The sequence below is a fragment of the Cynocephalus volans genome, chromosome 3 (genome assembly GCF_027409185.1).
Source record: "Cynocephalus volans isolate mCynVol1 chromosome 3, mCynVol1.pri, whole genome shotgun sequence".
Lineage (NCBI taxonomy): Eukaryota > Metazoa > Chordata > Mammalia > Dermoptera > Cynocephalidae > Cynocephalus > Cynocephalus volans.
Genome location: NC_084462.1, coordinates 123,599,434 through 123,604,825, shown reverse-complemented (window position 1 = coordinate 123,604,825; position 5,392 = coordinate 123,599,434). Strand labels below are relative to the sequence as shown.

General features: G+C 36.1%; 1 pseudogene; it reads left to right on the top strand.

The window, feature by feature from the left end:
* Window positions 1–3,319: 3,319 nt before the first annotated feature.
* On the top strand, window positions 3,320–4,359 carry LOC134372741 (dipeptidyl peptidase 1-like; annotated as a pseudogene).
* Window positions 4,360–5,392: the final 1,033 nt, after the last annotated feature.

Genomic DNA, 5,392 nt, shown 5'->3' with positions numbered 1-5,392 from the left:
ATGGTTTGTAAAAATATAAACATACATATAAACAGAGAGAATGATAAAGCAACTGTGCAATATGTTGTTAAATTTTTGAGCCTGGTTAGAGGGTATGTAGAAGTTCTTTTTCCTGCTCCTGCAATGTTCCTTTTAAATTTAAAGTTATTTACTAATAAATAGTATAAAAAATGTAAACTACATGGAGGATAAATCCAGAAGATCCAGGCTTCATCTCTCAAAGGTTCATGATGATCAGAAAGAATGAAGCAGGCAAATGATCAGAAGTGGTCAGAAAGAACGGATCAGGGAACATAATCAAGAAAATAATGGAAGACGAATTCCACCAGCTTGTCTTAAAATTGAATGACTATGGAAGATGAATGGAAAAGGACCCACACCTAGCAACATATTCAGATAATTTCAAACAACAAGGATAAAGTAAAAATGGTAAAACCTTTGCGAAGGTGAAGGATGACCTACTTAAAAAAAAAAATCAGACTGATATCACATCTGATCAGCAACTCTAAATTCAAGAAGACATTGAAGAATTACCTTCAAAATTCTGAACAAAAATTATTTTCAGCCTGAAAAACTTCTATGTCCAGTCAAAGTATTATTTGAATATGAAGGCAAAGTAAATGTATTTTCAGATTGTCAAAGATAAAGAAATCTAATCTTCTATAAGCCCTCTATATATATGTATGTCAGAAAACGAATCTAACAAATGGTCAAGAAGAAACAATAATCAGCAATGAAACAAATAAAATATTAGCTAAATAATTTTCAATATTAAATAATAATGATCTGGAACTAATATCTCAGATGATCTCAACATGGGAGGAAGAAGTTGAGAGGAGGAGATAGGATAAAATAAAAAGTTCTGAGGTTCCTGCCTTATTGGGCAAGGATAAATTTACTGATTTACTTTAGATATTGATAGAAAAATGTTTAAATGTGGGCCTTAAAAAGTAAAGGTCAACCTCTAGAGTCTAGAGTAGGATGTATAATTTCCTAACCAAAGGAAAAGAAAACAACACAATTATTTTTTATCAAAACAAACAAGGGCATAAAATTGGGAAGATGAGAGGAATAATAACTTGAAAATGTTTAAAATATACATTGTACATTAACATGGCAAGAATAATTCCAGACACATCAACAATGACAACAAAATGAATGGTAAATTAGTTGTTTCTCTATTAAAAATAAAAATTCATATTACATTATTAAAATTAGTTCTAAGCTATCTATCCAGGACACATCCAAAACAAAATGTCTCAGAACAAAAATATGGAGATATTAAATGCTTTTTAAAAAGTAAACTAAGCATAGTAAATCAGACAAATTAGAATTAAAAGTCAAAATGTATTTTAAAGTGGGTATGTGTATATACGCTTTGGATGTTTTATGTGATAAAGCATACAATCAAGATATATTTTTAAATTCTAGTCAGAATCTTAAAATATATAAAATATGACAGAATTGCAAAAATAAATCTACAATCACAGTAGGAGACTATATCTTTTCTTTTTCAGTTATGACAAATCAAGTACACAAATATAAGCAGGATTATAGAGATTTTCAATAAATAAATTCAGGTTTAACCTAATTGACATGCAGAAAAGGAATATAGCATAATGTGCTTACTAAGACATGCTAACCAGAATTTTAACAATGATCCTAGAGTTCACGTAATTCCTATCCAAATTTATTTCTGACATTGAGGGGCTGTTCCAAATCAATCACAAACATCACCATTAGCCAAATATTATTTAAAAACTCCACAGTCTGAGGTCTTGGTGATAGCACCTCTTGAAGATTAATAAACACACCAAGAGAAAGGAAAGGTTTGGGTTTGAAGGAATAATATAAAACACTGGCAGATGGTAAAGCCATTCTCTGACATGGAAAACTGGGAAACAAATGCATTTAGAGTAGGAAGTATAGTACATATCCTGTCTTTAAAAGGTAAAAGTATAAAATGGTATGACCTTTTAAAAGTCATTGGCTCATTGAAAACTGTGACATTTGTAATCACAGCATCTGTTACAAATCATTCATTCTTCTTTTCCTTATATTGTGTGCACAAATAACTGTATTATCTTGCTCAGCAAATTTGATCTAGCCCAAAGTTGAGTGAGTTAAAGTGATAGCAATCCAAGTTGCAAAATAATTTCTAAAGGATAAAGTCTGACTTGACCCATAAAACTCGTTTAAGGGAACAAAAAACAAACACAAAATAATTGTAAAAGTAGAACTAGACATGTTGAAATTGCTAATCTTTCTTCTTTGGCCACATAATTTATCTTCTAAAATCATCCTTTACACAGTTATTTTTGTTTTGTTTTGTTTTCAACACATGGCTCTTTTTTACATTTTTTCAGTTTTTTAATTTTTTTATTGTAACATAGTTGATTGTACATATCTGTGTGGTACAGAGTTGAGCATCAATAGCTGTGCCTTTACACAGTTATAAGGGTGTTTTGAGTCCTATCTGAACATCTCTTGAGGGAAAAGCAGAGATGATGGTGACTCTAAAAGATTCCAGACAAAGTTATCCAAAAATTTATTGCACCAAATATTGTCCCTGAGATCACAAAAGACTTACATATCTGCATGCCAACACTGTGAGTGTTAAGACTATTGAGTAAGGTAAAGAGCAAGGAAACTTTAGATTTAAAGGAAGACTCTCAAGCATTGGCAGCCAAAAACAATTTATAACCCAGAATGTGTTTACAGTAAAGGATGCAGCACATCTTTAATAGTCATTTTAAAAGAGTTTAGAGGAAAAAATTATGTAACATAATATAAGAGGTTACTGTATTAGTTTCCCAGGGCTACTATAACAAAGTACCACAAACTAGGTGGCTTAAACAAACAAAATATATTCTCTCACAGTTCTTGAGGCCAGAAGTCCAAGATCAAGGTGTTGGCAGGGTTGATACCTTCTAAGGACTGTGAGGGAGAATCTGTTTCATGCCTCTCTTCTAGGTTCTGGTGGTTTACTGGCAATCTTTGGTGTTCCTTAGCTTGTAAACACATCACCACAATCTCTGTCTTCATGTTCACATGGCATTCTGTTTCTGTGCATGTCTATCTCCGTGTCCAAATTTCACTTTTTTATAAGAACACCAGAGTAAGGAGGAAATAAGACTTCAGGATCTATTGAGAGGCACAGAAATTATAATACTTTCCAATATTCCAGTGAATCATCTTTTCATTTCATTTTGGAAACCCTGGTTGACAGGATAGAACCCAATGTCAACTGCTCAGTTGACAATTTGGGATAGAATTATAAACAGGAGGGCAGCAAGGTAACCAGTTATTCAATTAGATGATGCTTGGGTGGGTACATGATGTGCTGGGCCAGAGCTGGGCTTGTTTCACCAGAAGGAAGGTGGGATCTACCCCTGAGAATGTGAATGTGAACACAGTACACCTTGAGAGTACCCAGGAAAAGTATTCCAATAGGCTCTACAAATATGGCTACAACTTTGTGAAAGCTATCAATGCTATTCAGAATTCTTGGACTGCAACTACATATATGGAATATGAGACTCTTAGCCTGAGAGATATGATTATGGGAAGTGGTGGCCACAGCCAGAGAATCCCAAGGCCCAAACCTGCACCAGTGACTGCTGAAATACAGAAAAAGGTTTCACATTTGCCAGCATCCTGGGACTGAAGAAATGTTCGTGGTATCAATTTTGTTAGCCCTGTTTGAAACCAAGAATCTTGTGGAAGCTGCTACTCTTTGCTTCTGTGGGTATGTTAGAAGCAAGAATCCCTATACTAACCAACAATTCTCAGACCCCAATATTGAGTCCTCAGGAGGCTGTGTCTTGCAGCCAGTATGCTCAAGGCTGTGATAGTGGCTTCCCATACCCCAATGCAAGGAAGTATACCCAAGATTTGGGGCTTGTGGAAGAGGCCTGCTTCCCTTATGTGGGCACTGATTCTCCCACTTTTGTTACTCCTCCTTGGACTACTACTACGTAGGAGGTTTCTATGGGGGCTGCAATGAAGCTCTGATGAAGCTTGAGTTGGTCCATCATGGGCCCACATCGGCTGCGTTTGAGGTCTATAGTGACTTTCTCCACTACCACAAGAGCATCTACCACCACACTGGTCTGAGAGACCCTTTCAATCCCTTTGAGCTGACTAATCACGCTGTTCTGCTTCTGGGCTACGGCACTGACCCAGCTTCTGGGAGGGATTACTGGATTGTGAAATGATTACTGGATTGTTATAAACAGCTGGGGCCCTAGCTGGGGCCCTAGCTGGGGTGAGAATGGCTACATCCAGAACCACAGAGGAACTGACAAGTGTGCAATCGAGAGCATAGCAATGGCAGCCACACCGATTCCTAAATTGTAGAGAATGCCTCCCAGGATTTCGTACTGATCACCATTAGTCGAAATAGGTGACTGATTTATTCACTGACTTGGGATGTATGGCAGCAATGTCAAAAGCTTGCAGATAGATTCCTATAAAGATTTTTGTCTCTAAAATTAAACTGCCCTTAATTTTAACATACCTTCCCATCAAACCTTGGCCTACTTTTTTCTAAGTACTCAGTTAAATGAGAATCTTACAGGTGATGGTGAGCTGTGAAGTAATAGATTTGCTTAATTTGTAAATCAGGCAGATGCTATATTTTTAATATGAAATATTAAAACATCAAAAATATGTGAAAACAGTTTTATTTTTAAGTTTTATAAATCACAAGAAAATATGGCAATGATCATTAAAATTTTAAATAAATTTTTAAAATAAAAAAATAAAAACAAAACCAGTCACATAGGATCAGGGACCACCTTAGTGACCTTATTTTAACTTTATTAGCTCTGTAAAGACCCGACCTCCAAAAAAGGTCACATTCTGAAGTACTAGGGTTTAAGATTCCAATATATCTTTTTGGGAGATACCTTAAGGTAAGTAGTAAATACATAATCATGCAATGACCTTTGACAGTGGGAAGCAGTAACAATTAGTAACTATTTGTAGTTTACTAGTTCTAGTACTACCACATTCCCTATAATCTGACCTCTTTCCTGGCTTTCAATGCATTCATACTTGTGTCCCAACTAACTCAGGCCATCTATTTCCCACTGTAGAGCTAGGGCTGGGTCTGGAGCTCATAGACCTCTCAAGCCCATTGTCCAGACTGGGTCACAAACCCTTCACATGCAGGTCTACGAGCTAAGTAACTGGAAAAAGGTCCTTGGAGCCTTGGTTGAAGAAAGAGTAGTCTTAACTTCTGCACACACATGTCTAGGAGCTAGGCTGTCCAAAGAGAAACTCAGAAACTCCACTGCTACCGGTAAAGTCCAAAGAAAAACCGAACAGCTAGTGCACACAGAGCAGGGAGATGTCCAGCAGGGGAGGTGGAAGCTCCGCAGAGACCACA